The 16,971-nt window shown below is 46.2% G+C and overlaps 1 protein-coding gene across 3 annotated transcripts in view; it reads right to left on the bottom strand.

Moving 5' to 3' along the window:
* Extl3 (exostosin like glycosyltransferase 3) overlaps positions 1-9,308 on the bottom strand; it is a 46,089-nt gene extending 36,781 nt beyond the window's left edge. For 2 of the 3 annotated variants that reach the window (XM_032918221.1, XM_032918220.1), the window contains exon 1: positions 9,163-9,308. The gene's annotated coding sequence lies outside the window, so the exon portion shown is untranslated. Of the gene's footprint in view, positions 1-8,789; positions 9,035-9,162 lie in introns of those variants that run through there. The other variant, XM_032918219.1, reaches the window with a different exon arrangement.
* Between the last annotated feature and the right edge of the window lie 7,663 nt (positions 9,309-16,971).

Genomic DNA, 16,971 nt, shown 5'->3' with positions numbered 1-16,971 from the left:
CCCTCTCTGTCTGTCTGTCTGTCTGTCTGTCTCTCTCTCTCTCACACACACACACACAGAACCCCATCACCTCCCCTCTCCTCTGTCACCCTCTCCTCTCTCTCTCTCTCTCTCTCTCTCTCTCTCTGTCTCTCTCTGTCTCTCTGTCTCTCTGTCTCTCTGTCTCTCTCTCTCTCTCTCTCTCTCTCTCTCTCTCTCTCTCTCTCTCACACACACACACACACACAGCCCCATCACCTCCTCTGTAGCTACCTTTTCCTCTAGCATCCCCTTAGCATTCAGCCTGCTCCTGAGTTGGCAGGAATATTACTCTGCTCCATCAGGACCTTGCTTTTCAGAGTTTGGGGATGTATTCGTATCACAACCATTCCACTTGACTTTTCGTCTTTTAGGAATATAGCTCTAGCGGGGAAGAAAAAGCTCTGAGGCGAAGCTGGGCACGGGCCTCATTCCTTTAGTCCCAGCACTTGGGAGGCAGAAATAGGTGAATCTCTGTGAATTCAAGGCCAGTCTGGTCTACAGAGCAAGTTCCAGGACAGCCAGGGATACACAGAGAAACCCTGTCTTGAAAAATAAAACAAAACAAAAACAACAACAACCAAAAAAAAAAAAAAAAAAAAAAAAAAAGCTCTTGTTTACTAGGAAACTCTGAGACATCTGTTTACTTAGATCTTCGTTAGTTTCTTTCAACAGTTATATCCTAAAAAGCTGGGGAGGTTGAGGAGAGAGACAAAGAGGAAGAGGAGGAAATTATACCGAGGCACTCACCAGACGTGCCTGGTACCACTTGGGTTACCTCGTAGACCCTTCCAGTTCTTGCCAAATGAAACCTTGCATGTGCTTAACCTGGCTCTCAGTAATTGTGAGATAACACTTCCTGAATGCTCCCCGTGTGACAGGTTAAGTCTACACGTTCCTCAATACGCCACCTTAACCATCTGACAACCCTACAGGTGGATGCCGCTGTACACAAGACAGCCAAAGCCCAGTGTCCACTATGGTTTCGGAATAGTAGCACTTACCAAGGTAGCCCGCCTGACCCAGGTCCCAACCATTGGGTTAAACTGCCTGTGATGCTCACCTAAGGCAGAGGGTCCCATGTCCCCTAAGCACATCCTCCATGGCTGTGCTAATGCACAATTAAAGCCACCACTCTCTTCAGATTTACAGGTTTCTTTACTAAAAGAGAAAATGATATACCAGTGTATCTTTAGCTGTGCACCCAAGCCCTACCTCCCTATCCATACATACAGTACTATTTTCTTTCTCCCATTTCAGCCAAAATGGCTTCATCAAGCAGGAGAATTCTATCAAAACCCAACACGGGTTCTCTACACATCGTGGACATGGCCGTGAGACCTGACTTTTTTTTTTTGAAGGCTGGTGACAAGTGAACCAATGTAATTAAAGCCAACTAAGGAAGATGGCTCTGCACCTAGACTGAAGCAGAAAGCCAGCGGCAACACTGCATCCAGGAGTCCCTTCCCCTCTGCAGCGCCAGGCACAGCATGCTCCAGACAACACAACTTACACTATTGGTCCATTTCAGAAGCCGCTTGGGGGCTCCTGTTATTTCTGCTTTACGGACAAAGACGTGGTAAATCCTGGAGGTTAGGAAAGTTGCTTACGTCAATATAGCAAAAAACCCAGGAGCCAGACAAACCCAGATGTGTGTGGCCTACACCTGTGCAGCTTCTTATGTGTCTCCTGTCTGTTTACTGGCAAGAAATACTTTGTTGCTATTCCTGTTACATGGTAAGTATGTATCTTTTTGTAATTAAAAACAAATAAAAAACTAGGCCTGGCAGTGTACTGCTGTAGTCCTAACACTCAGGAGGCTCAAGCAAAAGGACAGGGACCGAGGCCAGCCTGAGGGCCACAACAAACGTGCGGGAAGGGAAGGCAGAAGGACAGGGAAATATTTTGTTGCGGTCTTTTAAAGTACATCATGCTTGACAGCCCAGTAAATAATGTGATAATTACCTATCTGAGGGGGGAAAAACAGATTTCTATGACTAACCAGAATAAAAAACCCCAGATGAATTAAAAAAAAATTGTCACAGATGAACCATAAGAAAAGGAAAACATGCTTGTCACTTTAGCTCAAGTTAAACATGGCTACTTTCCTAGGAATCCAAGCAAACACACAGCAGTGCACCCACAGAAGTTAAACACACCTGACTCCCTGTGAATCAAAGGACTGTGTGTTGGGGGGAAGGGTGATCAAAAGACTGATCTGCTACCTGACCAGCATTTAGAAGGGAAAAGCATTAAAAGTGGTCAAAAAGATAAAGACAAGAGGTTACTAATAGAAAGGGTCGAGGTGAAGTCAAGCAAGCATGGTCCAGCCAAACCAACTTTCCACCAGTAAATCAGCAGAGAACTGTACAATACCTAGTACTTATCAGAACCTGGTCCCGTGCCTTTCTGGAATACAATTTGGAAAACTGAGACTGTCCTGACCCCTAACTCCACTTCCAAAAAGCCTCAAGAATTGTGAACAGGAAGAAAATGTCCTACAAGAATGCTCAAACATCAAGGCAAAGTTCAGAATACTGTGGGCCACGCAGGCAGCAGGTATGGTAGGTACCTGGGTTAGTGGGAAGGTAAACAGAGGTCATTTGTGATGAAAGTCCTAACTTTTCCTACTTTTGACTTAATGATTTCACTTTCTAGGAATGGATTCTAGGTGACAAAGACCTATACACAAGATGCACATGCCTCAGCGTTCTTTCTACAATATATACAACAAAACAGGCATAAAGTTAAGTACGGCTAAATATAAAATATGATAATGTTACTTCTGTGGACTTCAGAATGCAAACCTTTCTATAATTTTAAGTAAGCTGGAAACATATTTACAATGCTATATTAGTGGAAAAATAACATTCAAAACCATGCATCTGAATGGAAAAACACACAGATGCAAAACACCAACCGTGACTCTTTTATATTACAAAGTTATACAGGGCTTTGCATTCTTCCTATTTTCCTCCCTCTTCCTCCCTCCCTCTTTCCTCCTCCCCCCAAAATCCCAGCACTTGAGAGGCAGAGCAGGTGGATCTCTCTGATTGAGGCCAGCCTGGCCTACACAGTGAACTCCAGTGCAACCAGAGTTATACAGTAAGACCTTGCCCACGATAAATAAATGAATGAATGAATGAATGAATGTATGTATGTATGTTTTCTGGAAAATGCCATGTGAAGCAGGCTATCCTCCTGCTCTGCCATTGTCTCCTGAATGATAGAATGAGACCTCTTATGTCTTTTTCCCCAAGAATATTTCTGAAAGTGAGAGACTTGTAGGAAGCAGTTTAATAAGGTCTCCAGTGTACGTCTGTGGTATGACAGAGACTGAATTGATCTTTCTAAGGCTTCCATTTCTCAAGAACACAGGACTTTTCCTTTCTTCTGTGGCCCATATAACGGATATCACTAGTAGCCTGGGCCTGACTCTCAAGGAGACACAGAGCTGAAGCAAAAGCCGGCTCACCCATTTTTAAACCAGCTTGTGACTCTTGAGAAAAGAATTCTACCCTTGCTTTATCGCTGCCATCTTTCTGATTCACCAGCCCCTCACAATGCTTCCTCTTGACTCATAAGCTCTTGGCACCTTTTGGTTTGGGGGCAGAATCTATGTAACCCAGGCTAGCCTCAAACTCCTGATGATCCAGGGATCATAGTCAGATGCCGCCACACCCTACTTAATCCTTTCTAACTAATTCCTAAAGGGAACGGTTAGAGCAGCTGGCCTCAAAAGTCCTCTCCATTCTAGGACTTGACTTACAGACGCCTTGCCCATGAGATGCCCAGATGTTCACATGTTTTTTATTGGAAGAACAGACGCCACTGCGTCAGGTCAAGGCGGCAGGGCGCCAGGCCTCCTTCCCGCTTCACTTTCCTTTAAGCACCCCTCCCCCGCCCCACCCCTATTTTCCATGGAGTCCATTAATAACAAGTTTGGGGCCTTATCTACTGTTTTCTTCCTTCAAAGCCTCAGTGATTTTGGTATTTTACAACTAGGAAATAAAGGAAGTCATGCTGGGAGGGGTCAGTCACGCCTGGGAGAAAATCCAAGATACAAAAAAGCTATCAGCTGGATTTCTGCAGAGGAAATCCAATATAGATAAAGACAAAGCACGCACTTTGATCTCAAACTGCATGGGGATGACTGCATTTAACTGAGCAGGGGCTGAGGCACTCGCTGGTCTGACTCCGGCTACTGCGATCAGTACAGCAAGGAAATCCAACCGTTTAGGAAAAGCCTTGAATTTGGAAAAGCCTATTTTAAAAACCAAAAACAAAAGTGGAGGCTGAAAAGCAAAGGTGGCCATGTGTGTCTCCAGCACAGGTGCAGAATTCTGTGACGTGTGCTGAGAGCCACGCTGGAAGAAGGCCATTAACAAAGTAAGTGGAGGGCAGGGGACTCAAAAGCTGGTAAGGGGATTTAAAACCTTCAAATAAGAAACAGCTGGTGGAAACCGAATGCTTTGAGTACAGCAGAGGCCTACGAGTCAGACATACAGACAGACAGACAAACAGACTGAAGTTGGTCGGTAAAGATAGCAAAGTGCAGAGTCTGTCAACACCTATGTGATTCGCTGTCATCAAACATTAAGTAATGCAGCACGAACCCTACAACACTTTCCTCAAAGCAAGACAAAAACATTGAGTTTGAACGTGAAATCTGCCTGTTTCCAAATGCTGGCTTCTGGCTTAAGTTTCTGTGTAAGCTGCAAGCCTGACTTGATTCAAACAAACACCAGCATGCAGCCCGGGTCGAAGCGAAGGAACAGACATGGTAGCTGTCTCCTCACATCTGTAATTTTTCTATGCAGTCTGATAAAATGCACAGGTGGACCTAAGAAAATACCTTCTGGCCTGAGTCACAGCTGGGATGGTGACACCGATGTCCAAGGTTAGATGCAGACAGGTCAGTAAATACTTCAGACCAGTTTAAGAAGAGCCTTACCACTTACTATGTGTAGCTTCAGTCAGGTCTCCTGAGCACTCAGTCCTCTACACCTGTCACTCCTCCGCCCACCCCCACACATCAACCTGTTAGCATTAAGCCTCCTATCTCTCTGTGTCTTGGTTTTTAGATTTCTTTCACATTTTTATTGTCTGAGTATTTTGCCTGAAAGTATGTCTGTGCGCCACAAACGTTCCTGGTGCTTGTAGAGTTAGAGGAGGGCATCAGATCCTCTGAAATTGGAGTTACAGATGGTTGTGAGCTAACGTGTGCTAGGAACCAAGCCTGAAAGAGCAACAAGTAACTTTCTTAGCTGAGCCTTATCTCCAGCCCCTCAGTGACTTTAAAAAGTAAATTCTTTAATTTTTTTATGATTTTTGCTTATTTTTATGTGTATTGGTGTTTTGCCTGCATGTATATGTGATGGTCTCAGATTTCCTGAAGCTGGACTTAGAAACAGTGAGCTGCCATGTGTGTGCTGGGAATTGAACCTGGATTCTCTGAAGGAGCGGCCACTGATCTTAACTGCCAAGCCATCTCTCCATCCCTTAAAGAATAAATTCTATGGAAGAAAAAGAACACAAAAACAGCAAAGAACGTATACAGCAATTAAAACACTATTATAACCCACCACGCTGTGTTTATATTTTTAAATTTATTTTTTTAAACATTTTTTATTTGTGTGTCTGTATATGTGACCAAGGAGGTCAGAAGGGTGTGGCTCCCTGAGCCTGGACAGCTAGGCAGTTGTGAGCTGCCCCATGTGAGTGCTGAGGAATTGAACTCGAGTCCTCTATAAGAATAGTATGTGCTCTTAACCACTGAGCCATCTCTCCAGTCCCATATGCTTACATATTTTAACTGTCTTATTACGCATACTGAGGGATAGTCCCAACCTATTTCTGTTTTATATTCCTCCCTCGGGATATGAAACAATTTTTGTTGAGAAAAATATTTAAAAGAAGTTGGAAACACTTAAGATGATAACATGGGAGAGGGCAGGATTACAAGGTAAAGTGTCTACAAAGCAACCATCAGGGCGTTAATCATTAACACCATGGCCAGTCTCAAAGTTACTGGGCCCAGTCGAATGGAAGAATATACAAAAGGTGGGCAAACGAGACTTAGGGCAGGCGCGGGCCTTCCTAGGCCACCTGCTTTTCTATACTTGACTGCAAACACAGACTTGTTCTCTGGGATACAGGCAGGTGTTAACTACTGAATGTATTAGATTCTACTCTATGTGATGGATGTGCTGTTCTCCTTCGTATGGCTCCATCCCTGGGATTTTAATGGCTCGTTGGGAAGCCTCTGAGCATACTCTGCACCACACATTACAGCCTACGTAGAGGCTACACTGCTAAATGAGTCCCTCTGTCCCTCTGCACTTCAAGGCTACAGATTTCTTCTTTTTAGATTGATTTATTATATATAAGTACACTGTAACCATCTTCAGACACACCAGAATATGGCATCAGATCCCATTACAGATGGTTGTGAGCCACCACTGTGGTTGCTGGGATTTGAACTCAGGACTCTGGAAGAGCAATCAGTGCTCTTAACCACTGAGCCATCTCTCCAGCCCAGTTTCTTTCTTTCTTTCTTTCTTTTTTTAAGATCCTGCTTCTTTCACACCTACTTACATCACCCAAAACACCTTTAAGACTGACATCACAAAAGTCATGCGTATAAGTGGTTCAGGCAGGAGAGGACAATGCTCACTCTGCCCTTGAGTTCTCGATTCCATCTGCACACAATCTGCCATTTCATGGAACCTACAACATGTGAGAAAATCTTTCTCGTTTGCTCAGCTGTCCCTTTATCACAGATTCTCAAAGGGAACAGATACCAAAAGTAAAAGGAAATGATATAAATAAAATGTTTCCTAGCTGGCTTATTTTTTGACATAGCCCAGGTTTTTTCATGTAGCCCAGGTTAGTCCCAAACTCTCTCATATAGCTAAAGATGACCTTGGACTCCTGGTGTACCTAGTCAAGTGCTGGTTTCAGGTGTGTGCTACTAGAACGTGCCTGGAAATCAACAACTCCTCAAGAACTTTCTTGACTCAACTTAGTTCTCCAGCAAGTATTAATGGGTAGCTTAGAACTTTTAATGGAAGATCCTTGGCTCTTAGTCCTTGCTCCACATTGAACTATGTACAGACAGTTACAGTCAAACCAGGGCTACATCTGGTGAGATGTTATTTCTAATACTTTATTCTACTTTAAACAATACCTTTAACCCCTTCTCCAGTCACCACCAAAGCAAAGGCTGTAGCTCAATGGTAGAAGGCTTGTCAGTGTAACATGTGTGAAGCCCTGGGTTCTACAGGTAAAAAAAGCAAACAGACTCAGTCACTCAACTGACAGGACCTGCTTACTAACTAAACTCCTAACTCCTTTTCCACCCTTTACTGACTTTTACCACTAGGCTAGAGATCATGACATACAGCAGGCTGGCCTGAAACTCATAGTGAGCCTCTTGCAAACCACCATACCCTGGCTTAGCGCCTTCACACAGCCCAGCCTTTTCCAACCATCACACTTTCTTCTGAAAACTGCTAGCATATTTTAGACCTTCCCCTCTCTCCTAGAATCCATTTTTCTCTCCCACCTGGTTACTGAGTCATTTCCCTCACAGGACAAAAAATAAAAAAAAAATAAAAAGTTCTCAGACCTAATCACTAAGAGATTCCAACAGACACCAGGTACTTAATAACGGATTTCTTCTAGAAAAGTGAAGGGTGAGAGCTTTTCTGTTAGTTCTACTGTCACCTTTGGTGACCAAATACATGTCTCAAGAATTCTGAAGATACTAGGTCTGGTTTTGGTGGCTCTAGCCTATAATCCCAACACTACAGAGGCTGAAGCAACAGGCTCACCAAGAGCTCCAGGCCAGCCTGAGCTACAGTATGACCATGTCTCAAACAACAAAATAAAACAAAAACCCACACATAATTCTGAATTGCCACAATTCTAGGTCTCCTCCAGAAAACATTTAGATTAACTTCAACTCTTCAGGCTCTCCATGGGCAAAGATCTGGAAATTCTCACAGGAAATGGTTATGTTTAACACACCAAGTAAGAGTTTAAGAAAGTGGCCTTTCCCTAGCAAGCGCAAGGCCCTGGGTTCAGTCCCCAGCTCCGAAAAAAAGAAAAGAAAAGAAAAAAAAAAAAAAAAGAAAGTGGCCTTTCTTTCTCTACAAATTATGTAAAAGTACTCTGCTGTAATAAGTTGTTAAAGTCTAGTTCACTCAAGATTATCAATGCCCCAGGGAGGAATCACCATCCCAGGCTCTACAGAGAGTTATAGTCACTGAGCCAGAGGGGAAAGGTAACTGTTGAGAAAGAGACAGGAACTTCCATGCCTACTTGGATGGATGGATGGATGGATAGATGGATGTATGGATGGATAGATGGATGGATGGATGGATGGGGAGGGTAGAAGAGAAGGGATCAAAAAGTCCAGCCTTGAAATGCCAGACTCTGAAAGTGGATGAACAAGACAAAAGTGAAGAACCGCTAAAGCCACTTCTTAAATCACATATTGAGTTTCCTCTTCCCCAAAAGAAGAGGACCAGATAAAGGCCTTGAGAATTTAAAGAGCAGCAATCCAGGCTGGGGGCTGACATCCATCGAATTTCAGTGGGCTAAGGGCCATGGCTATCTCAATAGAGGCTAAGCAGCTGCTCACTATGGACTAGGGCAAGCACTCGGTGTTGCCCGGCTCCTCCGGCTCTGACCTGGGGCTGATGCCAACAGAGTAGTCGCTCCATTTAGGGCATCACAGGAACCCCCATCCCTCAGCTGTGGCATACCCAGGCTCGGGGCGGACACAGAGCACAGCAGCACCTGGACCCCTGGCAGGAAGTGGCCACCTGGAGAGAAGAGCCCGATGGGCAGCGGCGCGCAGCTGTGCGGAGAAAGGCGGCCAGATGTGGGAGTGATCACGAGGAGCTAAAGGTTGCGCTTCCACAGAAATGTTACCGTGGGCCGCTAGTGCCCGGCCCCAGCAGAGCGAGGCCCCCGCGCGGGGCAGGCCTACCCGGCTGCGCCGCCGTAGCAGCTCCCAGGCACTGCCGCTCGCGCCTCCGCCCGCCACGGCCGCAAGCTCAAGGCTGCCCGGTCCTTCCCACCAGCCTTTCCTGCCCTGCCCGGGTCCTCAGGCTTGCATGCTGCTCGGACTCCTACCGGCTTCCAGTCAGGGACGAGCCACCGCTGTTGCCTGAGTGAAAGTCCGCTTCCCACAAGCCGCTCTGGCCGCCGGCTGCAAGCCTCCCAGGCCGCGCCGGATCCTCCGCTCCCCCTGCCGGCCGGCGGCCATTTCCGACCGGCGCCGGCGGAACTTGCCGAAGCTGGGCCGGAAACCGCCGAACCTGCGTTTACTAGCGAGAGGAAAGCACCGATCTGTTCGTAACTTTCCGGACGCGTCCGGAGGCACAGGCGGAGCGGGCAGTGGGCTCTGCCCTTCGGAATCCCAGGAGCAGGCTGGGTGCCGGTGACTGTGAGAAGGGCCAGGAGCTCGGCTTTGAGGAGGGGCCCCACTAATCTGGGTAACCCTCAACCTAAAAATAAGCCCATGCCCAGATGAGGTACCCTGTGCTAGCAATGACCCACAGTTCTGAAGCCCTGTATCGGCAATGATCCACAGTTCTGAACACTTTTAAATATTTAGCTGCAAATAAAGGGCGGGTCTGAATGAATGCTTAGGGGGAAAAAAATCCCCAGCTTTGCAAAACAACAGATTAATCAACCTTGCAAATTGTGGGCTAAAAAGAATTATCTTTTAAATAGTTTAAAGCCAGCCCCTGTGGTTTGGGAATTGGCAAGACCTTTCAATTACAGAGAGAACATAGAGAGAATGGGGTGGGGGGAGGTGGAAGGGAGGGAGAGAGGGAAGAGATAGGATCAATCTTAAAAGTGACACGAGGTCACCGGAGTTAATTCAGAAAACAGTTCAAAAATCATCTTTTAAAACTAACAATTGTAGTATAGTCTAAAGTCAGATTGCTTTGAGGTATTTATTTTAGTCCCCCAAAACAAGGCTGTTACCGCAGGGCTTCCTCTATAGAGTCCAGACACACCCGGCCAGGTTGGCTCATTTCCATCCCTGTGCTTGGGTGGTCTGTTACTTTAAGGAGAACTGAGGCCCAGAGATGGTCTCACAGCTGCTGACCCTTCCACCTGCCCTTCCTGGGAGCACCCGGACCCAGAAAAGGGAGGCTGAGAAAACAGGATTCCGCTCCCACAGCGGACAGTTTGAGTTAACCATTTCCTCTGCAAAACAAAACTTTAAAAAAAACCACTGACAACCTATTTTCTGGAACAGTCTCTTCATCCTTCTGGTCTCTCCATCCACCTCCAAGTCAGGCTTCACTCTTTCCCCACCTGTCTTAATGTACTCTCCTGTCACTGTGATAAAACACCATGACCAAAAGCATCGTGGGGAGGAACGGGTTTATTAGGCTTACATCCCAATCACAGTTTATCCTTGAGAGGAGCGGAGGCAGGAACTTTATTTAAAGCAGGGCAGGGCCCCTGGAGGCAGAAATTGAAACAGAGGCTGTGCAGTTAGGCCGTTCACTGGCCCCTTCCCCACAGCTGGCTCGGTTTTCTGTTACACTAGAGACCACCTGCCCAAGGGTGGCTCTGTCCACCATGGGCTGGGTCTGCCCCTATCAGTCATTAATCATGAAAATGCCCTCCCAGAGACTTGTCCACAGGCCAATCTGACAGACGAGTTTCTCTCTCCCTCTTCCTCTCTTCCCCTTTCCCCCTCCCCACTCCCTTTCTCTCCACTTGGGGGAGGACATTTTGAGATCTCCCTCTACATGTCTCTGTCTATTCTGGAACTCGCTATGTAAACCTGGCTGACCTGAAACTCACAAAGATCTGCCTGCCCCTGCTGGAATTAAAGGCACATGCCACCCGCCCACACCTGAGGTTCCGTATTGTCAGAAGACCCTAGCTTGTGTCAAGTTGACAAAAAAAAAAAAAAAAAAAAAAAAAAAAACACTAACCATTGCACTATCCTTCCTCCTTCCCTTTCTGGGGACATGTAACTCTCCTCTCTCCTACTGAGAACAGGAGGTAGGAACTGACTAGACAGGTAGGGGCACAGAGAGAAATTAGCCCCTTTCTTGGCTAAAGACTGGTAATGCTTTGGGAATGTCCATAACTCTGTGCTTGCCAGACGCCAAAGACGCCACAAGTGCCTAAGCCAACTGTGTCTGATTGTGCCATGGCCAGAGGCTGGAGACGCCAGGAAGGAGGTCTTCCTCTCTTTCCTCCAGAGGAATACTCCTTTCCTGGAAGCCATACTGAGGCTGTGACCCAAACTGCAAGGACCTCAACACCTGGAATGGAAACCGGACTGACCTGCTCGTCCTCCGTCCTTCCTCCATCCACTAAACCCCTAGTGACTTGCAGACAGCGAAGCTCAATGGGGTCCCACTCCCTGGGGGTTGGGCAGACCTTCCCACTGTACAGGAGCTCCACCTTCGTTCTCTCCCTATAGTAGGGTTCCCCCAACCCCCACTTAACTCTCACCCTCTCTGTGGTACATACATTTCATTCTTTGAATTTGAGACACAAGAACCCAAAAGCCTCTGGCTTGGGGTGGTTGTGAGGCTGTTGACCTCCCAAGCTAAGCACAGAAGAGCTGACTGAGAAAGCTTCTGCCGCCATCAAAGATGCCAAGATATCCCTGTAACTTCTTTGCCATTGACTCTCCCTCTCCCTTTAAGGAGAAACAAACACACACACCCAAATCTCTACTCTCACCACTGACATCAAAGAACAACTCCTTCCTATTTTTTTTTTTTTTTTTTGAGAAATGTCAGGGACATAGGAACAAACTTTATAAACTGGAGAACCGAAAGCAGGGAAAGCTTTGTCTGTTCGGCCTGAGCTTCCCCTCAGCAGTTCCTCTACTTGGCTTTCTTCCAGAGATGTGTAGCAGCGGCAGCAGGAAGAACCGGGCAATGGGACAGGATAGGAGACACGGTAAGAATTTCCAAGGTTTGGTTCATTTCCATATTGGCAAGTGCAGACTTGCAGATAACAGCTGCCCGGAGGACTTAGTCATCCCGTGGACCTGGATAACGCAACACATTGCTGCTCGTATCTCTGACTAACTTGGTTTTAACTGTACCTAAGCTTCAGCGAGAAAAGGGGGATTCACCTGAAACTAAGTGGACATTACACTTGGCTGCTGCTCTCTGGCTGTCGCCCAGCACCTCTCAGGCTCCTGCCCCAGCTCCTTCTAAAAGGTGTGCCAAACCAGAGTGTGGCTCTGGCTTTCCCTGACACCACTTCTGGCCACTTCGAGTGGTTGTCGAGTATCAGCTCCATCTGCAGCAGCTCCTTTGCAGCGGTGCCCTAGATACCATCACAGCCCCAACATCCCTGAGTGCATATTTATGAATCCTTAATTGGCAGTAGGTTATACTCCTGCTGTCTCATTTTAGTCTAGCTAGGAGTTACCACCCTATAGAGGGGAACGTTCCAGGAAGCAGATGCCTGGGACCACAGAGTGCACAGCAGAGTCCAGGACTCAAAGCCATTGTGACCTGGAACCCCACATTCTTGACCAGAAAAACCTAGGTATTTCACCAAGATGTTAAATTTACTATTTCCCACAGTGAATTCATTTCTTTTTTTTTTTTTTCTTTTTTTCGGAGCTGGGGACCGAACCCAGGGCCTTGTGCTTGCTAGGCAAGTGCTCTACCACTGAGCTAAATCCCCAACCCCGTGAATTCATTTCTATCCCTTCCTCCTTGCTCTCCCAGAATGTCCTGGTTTATAATGACTTTACCTTCATCTTTCCCAAGACAGAAACTCCAAAGCTGGCATAACTTTTGCTATTTCTCTCTCTCTCTCTCTTTTAAAAAGATTTATTTATTGATTATATGTATGTGAGTGCACTGTGGCTGTCTTCAGACACACCAGAAGAGGGCATCAGATCCCATTACAGATGGTTGCAAGCCCACAGTGTGGTTACTGGGAATTGAAAAAATCTTTTTTTTTTTTTTTTGGTTTTTTTTTTTTGAGCTAGGGACCGAAACCAGGGCCTTGCGCTTCCTAGGCAAGCGCTCTACCACTGAGCTAAATTCCCAACCCCCTGGCTCAAAAATCTTTATCATGTATGCAGCATTTTCTTTCCTCCAGGAAGGAGCTGAAGTTAGGGCCTGCAACACAGCCAGACCTCACTGGCCTCGCTGTGCAGGCGGAACGCGTCTGGTGTTTACCGTCTCTACCTTGCATTTCAGAACCTAATCAGAAATGTCCGCAGTGGTGACAGGGGGTCTCTGCGAGTTCAAAGACAATCTGGTCTACAGAGCCAGTTCCAGGACAGCCAAGACTGCACAGAGAAACCATGTCTCGGAAAAAAAGAAAGGAAGGAAGGAAAAGAAATAGGTTAAAAAAAAAAAAAAAAAAAAAAAAAAAAAAAAAATAGGTTTGCATTGTGATTTAACAACCACATCAAGAGATCCCGGTCTGTCCTGAGGAATTAAGACAGGAAATTAGTTAACAGAGGCTCCATTATGCCACTAGCCCCTGGTGACCCAGAGTCTGCCAGTAGTGCTCTGCCTCCAACAGCTCCTAATTTTAAATTTCAAGAAGACAAATGTGATTGCTTTAATTTGGATCACATGTCCACCCCTAGATGAACTCAGCCTAAGCAACAGATCGCCCCAAACCCACCTGTAAATAGAGCTTATGTCCAAAGGCAGAGAGGCACACCATCCTCTCATGTGTTTATACATCTGGCAAGTGGAGCACCTACCAAAGTTCCCCAGCGTTGCCAACATGGCAGTGCCCTCACACCATGACAGTCACCTGAAGAAAGACACTAGATAAAGTCCAACAGCACTCGAAGGAGATCAATTCACCTACAACGAATGAAGATAATTTGACACATATTCTGGTGGTCAACAGTCAACACCACCAAGTACAGCAGCAAGTTGAACAGAAGCTCACACCATCGCAGTAAAGAACAGACGCAAAGGGGCTTACGTCCCTGGGAAGCAGCTCAGTTGGTGAAGCTCTTGTCCGGCACACGCAGGCCTGTGATGCTGCAGGCCTGTAATCTCACAATGGAGAGGTGGAGGCAGGAGGACCTAAAGCTGAAGGGCTTCCTCAGCTAGAACCCTGGATATATGAGACCTTGTTTAAAAAAAAAAAGATTTAACACAAATATAAAACTTCCCAGATGGCCAGTAGCAGCAGACCACATAAAACATGACATGTTTATATGGCAGTAGGAGTGAGCGCTCTGCAGATCTCAGCAGATGCTGGTATAGTCTCCAATGGACACAATGCTAAGGAAAAGGAACTGGGGCTGGAGAGACGAGTCAGCAGCCAAGAGCACTGGCTGCTCTTGCAGAGGACCTGGCTTCTGCTCCCAGCACCTACATGATGAGTTACAACCACCCCCTTGTAACTGCACTTCCACAGGATTCCCCACTCTCCTGATCCCCCACAGACAGTGGGCACAAACACGGCTCAAAATAAATAAAATGCAGGTGAAACACTCTTTCACATAAAGTAAAAGGTGATTTTTTTAAAAGAAGAAAAGAAAAAGGATCTGGGGACAAAATAAGTATAAAATATATGACTCCCGAACCGAAGTATAAAATCATGCAAAAGCTAATCCATCCATTCAGAGTGGAGACGGAGTACGCAGACAGCCATGTTTTGGTTTTTAGGCTACCCTCTGGGCAGACGTGTGTTCAGTTTGTCAAAGGTCATCCAGTTGCTCACTTACACATGAGCCCTTTCACCAACATACATCACCCTTGAATGAAAAGATTTTCAATACGTAACTGGGGTGCTGCCATACAGTTACCCCAGAGCCTTCCCAGTTGCTGTCAGTCCAGGGACAAGGCCACCATACTGCACAGCCTCACCTGTCTGGCTGGGAAAATGTGGTAGCAGCATGCTGGAATGTAGTCACACAACAGGGACTGCTGGGCTAAAAGCTTTAGACTTGAGGGTATTTCTAGACACACGTACAGTGGTTCAGCAAGAAAGCAGGTCTGAGAAAGCAGAATAGAGCCAACACTTGGAGGGAAGAGGACAGCCCCACGAGATGGAGGGAAGTGCCTCGTGACTGTCACCATTCAGTTCCTTCAGTTCCAGGACCCTCCATCTGTCCCAGCTGTCATGGCAGTGGGATGCAATGGCTTGAGTTATTACCAAGAAAACCTTTAAGTCATTTACACTGACACCAAGAGCCTTGCATTCCTAGCAACCAAGCACACCTCCACTAAAGTCATTAACACACTTTCCTGAGAATGACTGAGTGGTAGCTGCATGCTGACATGCCTCTGACTGCTTGTCAGGAGTCATCTGACCACACTCGAACAGTACAACAGTCAGCATGATGACTATTCCTACTTCCCAGATGAGGAAACAGAGACCCAGAAAAGTCGACTTCCATGGCCAAGGGATAGTGCCAGGTATGGGCCCCTCTAAGATGCCTGACACCTTAGTGGTGAAGAAGGGGCTAATGCATGCAAGGTGAATCATGGCTGCATCTGTGGATCAGGCGAAGTTGTCTGGTTTGTTAAGGAAGTTCAGGTGTAGAAAACCTGGTTGAGAAATTGGTAAACATCTCTTTCCTTCACAAGGGACTAACATTTTGAGTTAAAGAAATGTGAAAGCACAAAATACAGCATATGTTTATGAAACAAAAACTGGATGCCAGGGGGCTGGGTAGTGATGCGTGCCTTTAATCCCAACATTCTGGAGGCAGAGGCAGGTGCCTATCTATGAGTTCTCAGCCAACCTGGTCTACAGAGCAAGTTCCAAGATGCCCAAGACTATATAGAGAAACTCTGTCTTCAAAAACCAACACCAAAACAAACCTGGACGCTGGAGGGATGCCTCTGGGAAAGGAGCTGAGTTATTTCCCAGCACCCATGTCAGCTCACAGCCACCCATAATTCTAGTGACAGAAGATCCAGTGCCCTCTTCTGACCTCCCTGGCAGCAGACAAATACATGTTGCATACAGGGTGGGGAGAGAGAGAGAGAGACAGAGACAGAGAGAGACAGAGACAGAGAGAGACAGAGAAACACTCACACACATAAAATAAGCCTAAAAATAAAAATATTTTTAAACCACAAAAGCTGTGTTCTTTCACCAGGAAAAGTATTTACAAGCACCAAAAATGTTTTCTTAGGGAGGAGTCCCTGCTGGTGATTTACTCTTCCCCCAATGATGACTACCCAAGAGAATCTGGACTGCAGTCTCATGATGAGAGATTAATATCACAAGATCTTCAGCTTTAGGGAAGGAAGCTTCTGTAGCTACTTCCCCCAAGGGCAGCTGCCAGACCCACAAGCCACTCAACAAGATCCCATCAGTGACCCTGACAACCTTCACAAAGTAAGATTCAGGAGTTGTGGGTGAGGTAAGTCAGATAAGCGTTGGTTCTCTGTAATACTCAGATTTCTCTTTTTTAAAAAAAATGCTGAAAACCACCCTTGCAGATCTTTTCTACACATAAGTGACTGGGCAATTTTGTGGTTTATAATTAGAACAATGCATGACAATTTCTAGATTAGGGCTCCAAGGTGACTCTTGGAAGCCTGGACGACTGTCAGCGCTAAAGGGTGAGAAGGTTGGTCTCCAAGCTTCAGGGGCAGCACTCACTACACTGCTGAATGGCTCCCCCTCCAAGTCTAAGCTTTGATGTTACCTTTCTTAAGTGGCTGGCTTTTGTCTGCCAAAAATTGGTAGAACATTTGGAGTGGTGAGTAGATAATTTATGGCAAGAACATCAAGTTAACATCAGCTCCAAGCCAAAGCACATTTTATTGTTTAAAGACAAAAACAAACCTATTTGTAGATTAGGGTGGGGCATGGCTAGTCATACACTTTGCCAAGAGAAGTAGGAGGCCTTGGGTTTTGTCCTCAGCACTTCAACATACACACATGCTCACACACACACACACACACACATGCTCACACACACACACACATACACACACA

This window comes from Rattus rattus, chromosome 12, assembly GCF_011064425.1.
Source record: "Rattus rattus isolate New Zealand chromosome 12, Rrattus_CSIRO_v1, whole genome shotgun sequence".
Taxonomy (NCBI): Eukaryota; Metazoa; Chordata; class Mammalia; order Rodentia; family Muridae; genus Rattus; species Rattus rattus.
The sequence above is the reverse complement of the archived record's forward strand: the minus strand, read 5'-3'. Positions and strand labels throughout refer to the sequence as shown.